We start from the raw sequence: 12736 nt of genomic DNA on the forward strand, positions 1-12736 counted from the left end.
GCCACTTTGTGGGTGGTTGTCTGGTGAATTGTGGGATTGGATGCATTATGTATCTAAATGCTTTGTGAGCTTGAGCTATTTGAGCTCAGAAAGTAGGAGCTTGTGTTGGGCTATGTGGTCCATTGGGTTTCTTACTGAGGTTGTTAGGCTTCCAGAGGAAATGTGGCCAGTGTATGAGTTGTATTAGAAGGTGTGTAGAGAGAAGGATGTTAAATGAATGCTTTTTTCCTTGTGATTGTGTTGTTCAGTTGCTTTAAACCTGGATGAGGGTGGCTGTGAAGGTAGATTAGGCTCTACTGCTTTTGTCCATCCACATTTTGGTGCCTCCACGGAGGCTCGTGCACTTCAATTTACAAGTGTGAAGCTGTGCAGTTAGTTGTAGTGTTGAAGAGCTGAGAGAGATGGCATGGGACTTTCCAGAGTTTTGGGGGATGCCATATGAGAATGCAATGAGATTCCTGGAAAAGATGGAATTCACAGCACTTATGAAGGATGGACAACCCTTGAGATTTTGTTTCAGATCTTGAATTATTGCTTGCAGGGAGATGCAAAAGCATGGTTGCAAACTCAAGTTGCTACCTTCAGGACTACTCATCCTCAGTAGCAAAATCCGGAGTATACAGTGGTGAGAGCAGCTTTCTTGTACGGTTTGCACAATCCAAGAGCCCTAATGAAGTTTGGAAAGAGCTATGCAAAGTAAGACAGGAGGAGGAGCAGGAGGTTGACTAGTACCTGATTTAGTTTGGGAGGTTATGGAGTTTATGGTGTGAAACTCTTGTGCCGGAGGTGCCTCCTTAGATGATTAAGAAAGATCGCTTCATTTCAAGCCTAAAGCCTTCACTCCGTTTGAAGGTGGAGCTAAGGAATATCGATAGGTTTGAGGATGCAATCAGAGTGACCAAGGAGAAAGAATGGAAAGTCAAGAGACTGAGGTAGCTTGGCATGCAAGAAGAGCCTAAGAATCTGATTAGAAGCCTAGAAATGATAAGGCATATGTAGAGAGAGAGCTGGTGTCTATTCCTGTGTAGGATGATTCCCTGAAAAAGGATTTGCATGAAGCTGTGGAGCTGATGAAAGCACTCATCCTAAATTGGATGGAGACTGTAGGAAGAGGCAGAGGTCAAAATAACAAGAGAGAAGCTATGACTAGAGGAGAAGGAAGTTCAGCTGATACAGGGAGAGGACCAGGTTATATGAGCAATGTCCAATGCTAGAATTGTGGGGAGTGGGGACATATCAGCCCTCCAGTTATTGTTTGCCAGGAAAATTTCAATTGCCCTTTGTCATTATACACTCAGAATGTGGAAGATCCAACTATGGAAACTGATAGCACGGTTGATGTGAGTAAGTTAACTTTTGCAAGGTGCATTGCACAAAAAGAGGAAGTGGAACACTTGTGGGACTTGGGTGGTTGCTACTAGGCTGTCGACACAAATTGTAGAACTGCTACTTCATGTTGGTTCTTAGTTGAAACAATGTTTCCTTGTTGTGATGTTTGACTCACAACACGGGCAAGTAGCCACAAGGCATCATATATCATGTACCTCGGGGGAATTAGGTTGTCAAAGGTGTAGAAATAGATCTTTTTGTATGTTGCCTCCAAAGCCCAAATCTACTGATTCTTCCAAGAGGAATGCAACTGGGTTTATCTCTCTTGCTGTAGTGGTGCATGTCTTACAAGATCTATTGCTGCTGGGAGACCATTGGTAGGATAGTGGGCGGGTAGATATTGCATCCTCTGTCTTACCATGGTTATTGACATAGAGTTAGCCGATGCTTATTCCTTAGATACCATCATTGATTCTTCTACAAGAAAAGGATTTTGTGACCCATGGGCCTTCTACCTCCACGTGGCATTCCTCCATCACCCATTGTGAAAGATTTCCCACTGCTAGATCCCATAGGAGTTAGGTCCATGTCTCATTCCTAGTGTAGTTGATCATCCTCTCAAACCAGCTATTGATCATCTCCTTGGAAAGCCATTGCCTCACCAATTAGCTAATCAGATGCAAGCCCCTCCTTGGACGGATCCCTCCCTTTTTTCTCATGAGCTTATGGGGTATTAGCAACCATTTCCAATTGTTGTCCCTCTTTTAACTCACTTGTCCACCACACTGGAAACACAATGGATGATGCTTCCCATCCAACTTGCATGTGTTAGGCATGCCGCCAATGTTCATCATGAGCCAAGATCAAACTCTCCACCATGAGACTCAAAGTTGTGTGTCAATTGTAGCTTCCCCTTCCATAAATGAAGCTTATTCGAAGTTGTCTCTTACCTTCAAGCGTAACTTGGGTTTAATTAGCTCAAAGCTCACTCCTAGTATATTCATCCCTAACTCTACATGTCAATCCCAAGAGCCTCTTCCAATCCCTTTTTGGGGGGGATGGAGATAGAAACACCTAAATTGGATTTAGGGATAATCAGGCTTCAACTGATGACTCGCACCATGTCAAGGTGACACTCTACCATTGAGTTATATCCTTGCTTTGCTACTCTCCGATCTGGTGATCTCGCTCTAACTTATGTCCTTTCATTACTTCACACTCATGCAACTTGATAACAGACACTAGTTTTCCATTGCAATTTGCAAAAGAATAATAGTAAATCAATCAAGCCTATGCATGGGTTGCCATTAACATGATGCTTTGAAGGAAACATATTATTGCCTTTACCCATTGCCTTCATGTTGTAGAACTGTATCATTGTAGCTTGCACCTTACAAACATCCAAGAATACATTATTGTACTCAGTGTATTGAAATGCATGTAACATTTTTGAGATCTTTTTGTATCACTTTCTTGGTAACACCAATGTGTTTGATCATTGTGCAACACCAATGTGTTTGAAATGTGCAAAAAACCACCCACATATCTCATACAATATAATAAGACCTTTTTTTTTCTTTCATAATATATTGAGGTCTCGGCAACATTGGATTCTTTAGACCATGGCAACGAAGTGCATCACAAAACATATTATACATGTCTTGGTATCCTTGCCTGCTAATTCCAATAGCATCACAAGCATGAACCACTTTAGATGGGTCAACTATGTTGTCTAGCTCATGGACTGCCTCTTACAATACTATAAGGTGCAACACATGTCATCTTGGATATTGAAGAATAAAAATGAATTCATTCCTTTTTATGGCACTCTTCATAGAATAAAGCTTGTCGCAAGTGTTCTTTCCAACAACCTCATCAATAAAGTTCCTACAAAATACTTTAAGAACACAAATTCAACATAATGGAGAGAAACAATGCAAAAAACTAAAAGTACATTCAACAAGTACAATGAAAAAAAAGAGACATAATACTTGCAGTCTATACTTTTGGCACCACTAGTAGTAGCCTGCTAAGCCCTCCATTGGTAGTATAGCCCTACGCCTTTGTTTGTAGCCAAGAGGCGTGCTCTTAAAGTTGTGTATCTTTGAATTCCAAGCCTCTGTTTGTTGCCTTTGCAACTCTACTTCCTTCAACAAGTCTTGGTTGTCATTTTCCAAACTTTGGACCATTTGTACTGCCTTATGCTTTTGGATCTCATTTAGGGAGTGTGAAAGCTGCGTGCGAAGAGATGTACAAAATAATTCCTACTCTACTACCATTTGTTGTAAATTGTGAAGAGTACCTTGAAGCTTTCCATATTTCTCTTGCAAACAAAGGTAGTTCCAATCCTGAGAATTGAGCTTGGACATCCTTTCTACTAATGTATTTGCAATAACCAAGCAAACCTTGATGACCATCTCCAACATCTTGAAATCAAGCTTGGAAAATTATGAAATGTGGATAGAGTACACCATTACTCCAAAGGTAGATGTGCTTGCATCCTACCTCTCATAGCTAGCTCAATCTCTATCCACGTTGTTGTTGCCCTTGCACTGATGAGTTGTGGCATACCCAGGTGCAACCTCAATGTGCAAGTTGCATTTGCTCTTCATGTTGGTGATATCTTCCAATGGAGCGATGATATGATATGAAATTTTCAAATACCCACAAGGATAGAGGAAAATGGCTTTGGGAATGAAGATGCTTTGGGTGAATGGATATGAGATAAAGATTGGTTTAGGGATGAAGATTGTGTTTGTTGAATGGATATGGGTTAGGGAAGGGTTTGGAAGGGTTTCTACTCAACTTTGGAAATGAATATTGGTTTAGGCCAATAGGTATGGAGTTTTGGGATGATATCAAGCCATCATGGTGAGAGAAAAATGTATTTGGGGGTTGAAAAGTGGTTTGGGTCAATAGGCATGGGTTTGGGAAAATTTTGGGAGGGTTTCCAAGTTGTTTTGACTTTTTGCAAAAAACTCCAATTTTGGGGTGACTTGGCATACGAGGGACAAGAGAGACCTAAGAGAGGCATGGCTTGGGAAATGTGAACTTGCACTTTTTGGGAGACAATGGCCCACTCCCATGCCTAGGGACGTGAACTTTGTAAGAGCCTTGGGACACATCCTAGGCTTCCTTAGTCCTTAGTCTATTTTCCTAATAGATTCTTTATAAGGCCCCTTTGACAACAAATCTCCCCTAATGTCCGTTGTCCATTTGCTCCTCAGTTGAGAGCTTAGTTCTTTGCTCGGCCTTGCATATTACCGCCTCACATATTGCTCGACACTCACCTAATTAGGGATCGTGATTCTCCCCTTGGATGCTTGTTCCTTCACCTCTCAGGCTGCTTGTGTGTCATCTTCTTTTGTGGCTTGTTTCCTTGCTTCTTCCAATACCTGGTTGTCTCGTTCATTGGTAGCTTGCTGACTTGCTTCCTTGGCCCTTTGATTTTCCTTCATCAGTATCTTTTCTTTGCTTCCTCAGTTGCCTTATTTTTTCTTTGTTGTAGATTTGGCTATTTGGTCTTTGTTTCTCTTCCTCTTCTACTACTTAGTCTGTTGTGACTTTGGTCTTCTAGTTGTCCGAAACCCCCTTGATGCCCCTTTGTTTGGTTTTACACTTGGTGTTTTCTCCATGGGAGTCCCTTTGGTGTTTTCACTCTTGGTGTTTTCTCCATGGGGGTCCCCTTTGAAGATCCTAGGGTGGCAGAGGATGAGGTGCCAGTTGTTGTTGCATTGTATCAGCCTTTGTGATTACCATCTTCCTTTGGGCTTCTCAGGGTAGGTAGGGTGAGCAATTGTAGTAGCTCTTCAACTTGTTGCTACTACACTCATCCCATTGCCACCAGATCCTCTTGAATACATTTGAGCTGTCATCCCGAGCTTGGCTTGGATGTCTCTCAGCTTTGCTTTTGAGATGTCCACCTTGTTCTTGGTCTTCTCGCACTATTCTTGAAGTGTGGCAACTCAAGTTCTCAATTTGATATATTCTTTGTCTACCTAGTTAGGGTGTAGGCCTCCTTTGCTCAACCTCATGGATGCTTGCTACCCTCTCATCACTCGCCTTCACCTTTTTGGCTTGTGATAGTGTAAGATCCGGTTTAAAGGACACACATGTGACTCTTAGTGACTTGTTCTCCTGCTTGAATCTTTTCACTTGGTGTTTTGTGGCTCTGGTTAGTAGGAATTCCTCCACAATGTAGCACATCAAGTTCATCACTTGTGTAGAAACTTCAGGATGTACATGTGCACTAATGAGATATCTTGATCTTGTTGCATGTTGTGATGTAGATTTGTTGAGGGAAACATCATAGGGAAGCCACTTGTTGACAGTGAATATGTTTACTGATCAAGATTTGGCTTTGAGATGCTACATACATGCATGTGCGAGTGGGTGCACCCACACACACGCATAGATGCTACTAATGTCTTTAGACACATGTGCTTTGCATGTTAATTTTTTGAGCTATGATACTCCATAGAAAGAAGGTAGAAAGAGAGAAACATTTAATTCAGTTGTTGATATGTGGATTGTGTCCTTACATGGTGAGGAGGGGGACAAGGAAAGAAAAGTTCTGAGAGCTAGACCCCTTGACTATCTGTAAATCACAATGTTGGTATGACATCTGGTAATGGTCTTCTTGAAAGGACAAAAGTATGTAAGGACAAGAATTGGGATGGTAGGGGACATAACATGATAGCAATAGGTGGCATCTCCTTGCTTCTCTGAATTATGTTGCTCTGTTTGTTGACATTTTTACGATAAGCCTTGAATGTCATAAATGAACTTGGATGTTATAAATATGGTGCTGAGTTGTTCAAGTAAGCTCGGAACCATTTTCCTCAGTGAAAGTACTCATCCAGTTGCATTTAAATGGGTTCATAATGCACATGGGGGCAATTGCATGTACCACATGTCCACCCACTTAGGTTACCAGCTACAATGATATGTCGGCGATCTGGTTGGGATGGTAGGTCTTAGTAAAGTACTCATAGAAACTTAATAGGTAACACAAGGGTTTTGGGAATGGCCTAGATTACGATGATAATCAAGACAATAGATCACGCTTTTTTTTTAAAAGGGAAAGTTTCTTGCTTATCGAATTGACCACAATGAACTTTTATAACCTACAAGTCCCTAGTGCCCATAATATGCTTTACCTTATGTAGTCTCCCCAAAAAGACTTTAGAAAATTTGTCTTAGAATCTTCTATGTCTTGCAAACAAGGAGCAATGGCATTGGACCTCTTGAGCGAGTGCCCATATTGAAATTCCTTCAGGGATGTTTACAATAGCTAAAGTTGTTCGTAGCACTATGCCCACCCCTTCCTTGTGCCCGAGTGTGGTTTTTGTGAGTTTTTTCTTAAAAATAAAGCGTTTAGAATTTCATATATTAATTTGTTATAGAAGTGGCTAAACTATTTCTTAGGGGCATAATTGGAGCCACACTAGTGAGGAAGCGGTTTGTTAAAAATGAATGATTTGTGGATGCTGCGGCGGCAACACAATGGTAGCGCGCTTGTCTACCAGGGTGACCGCCTGCATTTCGATCCTGCTGCTTGTATCAAAGGCTCAAGGCAAGTGCCCCTCGATAAGTGGGTGAGATTTTTGTTTAATTTTGAATTTATTTTTTTGGGGATATTTTTACCCATTATATTAAGATGGGAGGTCAGCCCAAAAAAGATCTTACAAAATTTGTCGGATAGACACACACTGAGGTTTTGTAAGGATGAATGATTCAAACCAACATGCAAATGAAAAAGAGTTCAAAAATATATTAACAACTTCACTAAAAATGTATTAATAATGTGATTAGATATTGAAGTTGCATGGTGAATTGAGAAGGAATCAACCTTTGCTTTTGCCAGTTAATTGCAGGTAGAACAGGACTGGGACGGAAGTCTGGCTGCCGGACGTTGGGCACTGACGGAATGCCGTTTTTCTACGGCAGTAAGAACGGCAGGTGAGAGAAATTACGGCACTCCACAGCGGCCATACTGTGTGTGTGGATACCTGGACGCGACTACGTGATTCGATTTTCCCCACCGATCTTCTCTTGAATCTCAGGTTTCGACGCTGGCTTTACCTTACGTGACAACGCGTACTACTGCAACAAGTACTGCGAATATTGTCATCTTATTCGTATTCGTGCACGCCAATCGTGCCGCTCCTTATCTGGTGTAGGGATTCTTGTCATTACCGAACGCTTTCGCGCGGACGATTCACACGAAACCGCCCCTGCTCCCGTGTCCCAGGCTCCCAGCATGCTTCCGGGACCGTGTTGCCGCAACGACAACATGAATCAAGACTGGCCAGGCCGTCGCGTACCACGGACTACCCATCTTTGTGATTACTGCTTTTGTGTTTCTGGCCCGGTGGGAGCTGCCGACTACCCATCTTTGTGAGTACTGCTTTTGTGTTTCTGGCCCGGTGGGAGCTGCCGACTGCCCCCGGCGCCGAGCTCTGCTTTCCTTCGATTTATCATCTGCCAAGTTCCAACTGCCAAGTCCCAACCTCATTGTAACTAGTCTAACTAGTCATTAGCCGCGGAAACGGGGCTCCATTGCACGTTTCGCCGAACGCTCCTCGATTCACTATAGTTTGAGGCCTGGAGCGAGAAAAACGCGGGTTACGGCACACGAGCCTCTCGAGTTGTGATCCCCGGGGAACACGTTGTTCTCATTCATAAATCATTTCAAGAGGTAATCTCGCAACTGGAGAGAATCGATGGAACGTTTCGTTTGGGCGAACAGCTCCGTTTTCGTGACAAAAGCTAGTTATAATCCTGCTGTTTCACCTCTTCGAAACTATGCAGCCCCGGGTATCTGAGGCTGAGTTTGAGTCACGGTTCTTTGTACGTCCTGACTCCTGACTCCTGACACACGATTTTTCTGCCTGTGCAGGTACATCTTGTCACATGAAGTTAGGCAATGTAGAACCTCGACGGACAATACTGGCGACAATAGATCTATCCCTCCTTCCGGTAAAATTGGGGACACCGGTCCTTGGTCTCGACTGCCCGTTCAGCAAAATTACCAGGCAGTGCCGGTGAATTGTGATACTCTGACCACACCAAATAGGTTTATGATCCAGAAACCTGACTAGATGACTGGATCCGACAAGAATGTACCTAAACTAATGTGAAGTGATCCATCGACAGCGGCAAGAGTGAAACAGACTTGTTCACGGAAGGACCAGATCACTTTCTCGTTCAGAGAGCTAATGAGAGCTCTGCTGCAGTGCTGCTCAAGTCTTTCTAGTGGTTCATCACTTCCACGTACAACAAGGCAATTTGCAAACATTGGGCAGTGGTAGTAGAAACTTATTAAAAGTTGAATCTCCTCAAAAGCAGCTTCGCTGTTCGATTACGGTTCACAAACTTTTTAGGCCCCCCGCACGTTACGAGACCAATATAAAGCCTAAAGTTCCAGCAGGTATTTCCACTTTGCCTGTCAGGGCAGCATGTGCAATAGAACAATGTAGATAACAATCCATCCGGTTGGACCTTGGTGCTCCCTTTTCTTTATCGTATGCCACAAGTCGCTGATGCCCACTATCAAAGAATTGGATGGATCAACACAGTTCAATTTCTCATACAGATTCAAACTCATCAACACGGTTAGAACTGTCCTGTAGCGCACAATCAAACCGCTCTTTTACGATCCGGTCCACTCCCGAGTCCCTCTCGTTGTCCATGCAGACCCCATTATTATCCGTCCATACAGTAACATTCCAACAGACTAACATTTGTCCCTCCCTGTCACAGTCATTGGTGGTTGTGCCCCATTCGACCTTCGGTACGTTACAACATGAGCGACCCAATTCATCCCGAATGCACATTGCAAGGTGGGATGCCTTCCGATAAGGTCCAGTGCACACGCAGGAAAAAATGCGTGACCAGTGGTCACTTGATGCGACCTTGAAGCTCAAGATGAATTGAAGCATGGGAACAAGTTCAAAAATTTGACAAGACTCTTTGAGTGAATGTCAGAATGTGTAATTGGCCATCGGGGCACATGCAGCAGAGAGACTCCACATGCAGTGGAGAGACTCAAGACTCGTCAGGAGTAAAATCTGTAGGTGCACCTTTGCCATTGGCTGGGTAGAGCAGCTTCAATTGCTGTGGATTCTTACAAGAGCATTAACTGCAAGGCCAGAGAAAAATGGCATTCTCCCATTGAATGCATGAGAAATGGCACTCCAGTTGCCAAGCCTTCAACCTCCAAAATGGAGGTGCAAGTTTGAGCACCAAAATGGAGCTGGACTCGCTATGGAAAATCATGTAATCAAGCATGTGAACAATTTGAGACGCAGCCAGTGGCGAATTCTTTCTCCCGTGTGCACAGACTCTAAGTTACAACATCTAATTTCTAGCAGGTCCTGAGTCGTTCAGGCTTTGGACGCATACATGCAACACATCCAACACTTTGCCACCTGCCATTTATTGCAAGCAACCAGATGGGCCGAACTTTAACCTTTTGCGTTGCCATTTTCATGAGAGCCCATGACGAGACTCAAATGCACAATTGGTGGTAGAAGATGATTTTGTTAAGGCTCCGTGCACACGATTTGTGTAGTGCAATGCTGGAGGCGGATGGCACACTTTTCAAGACGAGCTTGAAGCACCACTGGTGCTCAGATTTGTACCTCAATTTTTGAGGGTGCCATTTCTAGCACCAGTGCGCCATTCTTTCTGTAGCCAATAGAATGTTACCCCATGGCGCTGGCATTGCGCACCAGTACATTCACTAGTCTCTAGCTATGGTACAGACTCTAGATGGGCAAGCCAATGGAAATTGCCTAGCTCTGAAAGGTAGAGCTTTAGGCAAGTCCTCGGAGAGCTTTAGGCAGGTACGCAGAGCTCACACAGATCTGTAGTAAATGCTAAGACTACTTGAGCCATTTTAGACATGTGAACTGAACTATGGGATGGCACTGGTTGCACATTTGCCTCTCGTGTGCACTGGCCCTAATACTCTACAAGTTTCCAGCATTTAATTCACGCCTGAGTAAGTTGAAATGGATGTCCGAGTATTTGTAGAGAGCTGTGCATATGAGAGCTGGGCTCTCTTGGTTGGCTTACACATTTGCATCTGCACCAAGTCCAGAGCATTTAAGGCATAACAAGACAAAGAACCCATAGATGCACACACAGACGCGTTTACTGAACTATAAAAAAACTTACGGGCATGTTTATTTCTGCGTCTAAAGACCCGCATCTAATAGCGCGTCTATATAATAGACAAACGCATGTATAGACGCGCATCTAGATGCGTAAATAGATGCTCTGCTAAAAAATTTAAAAGACAGACAGATGCATCGTGAAACACATGTATAGACGCATTTATAAATGATCTTATAGATGCCTTTATAGACGCACAAATAGATGCTTCTCGAACAGACAGATGCGCATATAGACGTGTTTATAGACGCACTGATAGACGCGCTACATAATATTTTTTTTTTAATTTACAAAATGCTGTGTATGTTGTGTACGCTATATAGTTACAAGAATCCCATTTCCACATTGTGTAATTCAATTCTTATAGCCAACCGCATTTTAATTACAATTCCAAATAAACATTACAACTCCAAAATGCAATAAAATTGAAAGCTCAAAAAGTGCTTCTATGTACATATAGCACGAAGCTAAGCCACATGATGTGGCTTCAAGTACAAAAAATAAGAGGAGTGTATATACAAGAGGCACGAAGCCAAGCCAGTGGCTTTAAGTACAAAAAAGAGTAGCTAGCACTACTTCTACGACTAATCTATGTTCTCCACATCCTCGCTCCCTTCCATGCTCCCTTCTGCACTCCCTTCTCTGCCTCCTTCCTCATCTTCTTCCTCGTCTTCTTGTGCAGGGATTTGTAAACAAGGGACAACATATATCAATGTATGAAAAATCAAATCTATACTTACAATATTGACATTATTTAATTACTTTCAAATACCTTGGGGGCTGCTCCAGTAGCTAAGATATACTGCTTCTTAGTAATCAACCCGTCATGATAGAAGTGCTTCCATATATCTCCTTTGTGATGGTGGCAGTGGTAGGCTATCTCGACAGGAGTAGGGTATCTGCCCACGATATCAAGATATAAGACAACACAATTTGCGGAGGGGTTAGTACAAAGAAACAACCTCCTAATAAACTACATAAGCAATATAATTTGAGATCAATACTTACAAATTGGGCCTCCCATGATTCAACACCCCTTGCTCCAAAATGCATGCTTCCATATTGCTCCATCTGGATCCTTCGTGCCTCCACGTGCTGCAGACTGGGGTCCTCCCTTGCTGATTTCATTGCTTTCTTCCACTCATGCTTATGAGCGGTGTGAGGTGGGCCCCTTGGTGGTTGACCTCCCTCAAGCCTGGCAAGCTTCGCTAGTGCCTACCTCTTAAAAGCGAAGATCTTTTATTGCCAAGTATCGTAACAATCTTTGACTTGGCCCATTTATCTGTGAACTGACGATTGGGGGGGTTAGGATACTTAGAGCGAACAGCAACGAGGGTCTCATCAGCTAACCTCTTTGGCTGGTCTTTGTAGTATATAAAGCAATCTCTGTAATTGTTAGCAATTACAGAGTGCATAAAGGCCATGATGTCCTTCCCCCGTGCATCCATCAAGATGCCTCCTATCTGAGTGATGTCATAGAAGATTGTACCATCACCCGGAGGCACGTCTAAATCATCTGAATCATCATCATCCCCACCACCACCCCTTCCAAAGCACTGTGCCATGCATCCCCCACCACTCTCCCTGCTACTATGCCTGCTACCGTGTCTTGTCGAGCTAGTACACTGGCCACTCATAGCTGGAGATTGCACGGGACTACGTGGACCACTCGTAGCTAGAGAACCGAGTCTTGACTGCACAGGAGTATGCCGACGGCTCTACGAGACAGAAGGGGCATAAGACGGCATGGGGGAAGGGGCATAAGACGGCATGGGGGAAGGGGCATAAGACAGCATGGGAGAAGGGCCTCAGCTATGTAGTCGACTGGGCTATGCTGACTCTGCTGGGGTAATCTCAACTGGTGTGGGGTGGTTTGGAGTCTGTAGTGTCGACTCCTAGGGGTTGTTTAGAGTATCCGTCATATACTCGTATAACTCCGCAAGACTGGGAGGGCGCCCTAAAAGGTTATATAAGTCCCTAAAAATAGACTCCTGGAGATCAAGTGAGCCCAAAGAGCTTCCTGGCCACATGATGAACTGGAAAAAAGTAAAAAAGACGATTACTGATGAGCTGAGAAGAAAGGGGAACAGAAGAAAAGATTACTATCGGAAAAGATTACTGTCAGAGTGCGTCTATAGACACGTCTGAGAAGCACGTCAATTTTTGCGTATAATAGCACATCTATGGATGCGGCTGTCTGTGTCTGCAAACAAGCTAGACGCGCGTC

This window comes from Dipteris shenzhenensis, chromosome 16 (assembly GCF_047967505.1).
Source record: "Dipteris shenzhenensis isolate YYH24624 ecotype China chromosome 16, Dip_SZ_1.0, whole genome shotgun sequence".
Taxonomy (NCBI): Eukaryota; Viridiplantae; Streptophyta; class Polypodiopsida; order Gleicheniales; family Dipteridaceae; genus Dipteris; species Dipteris shenzhenensis.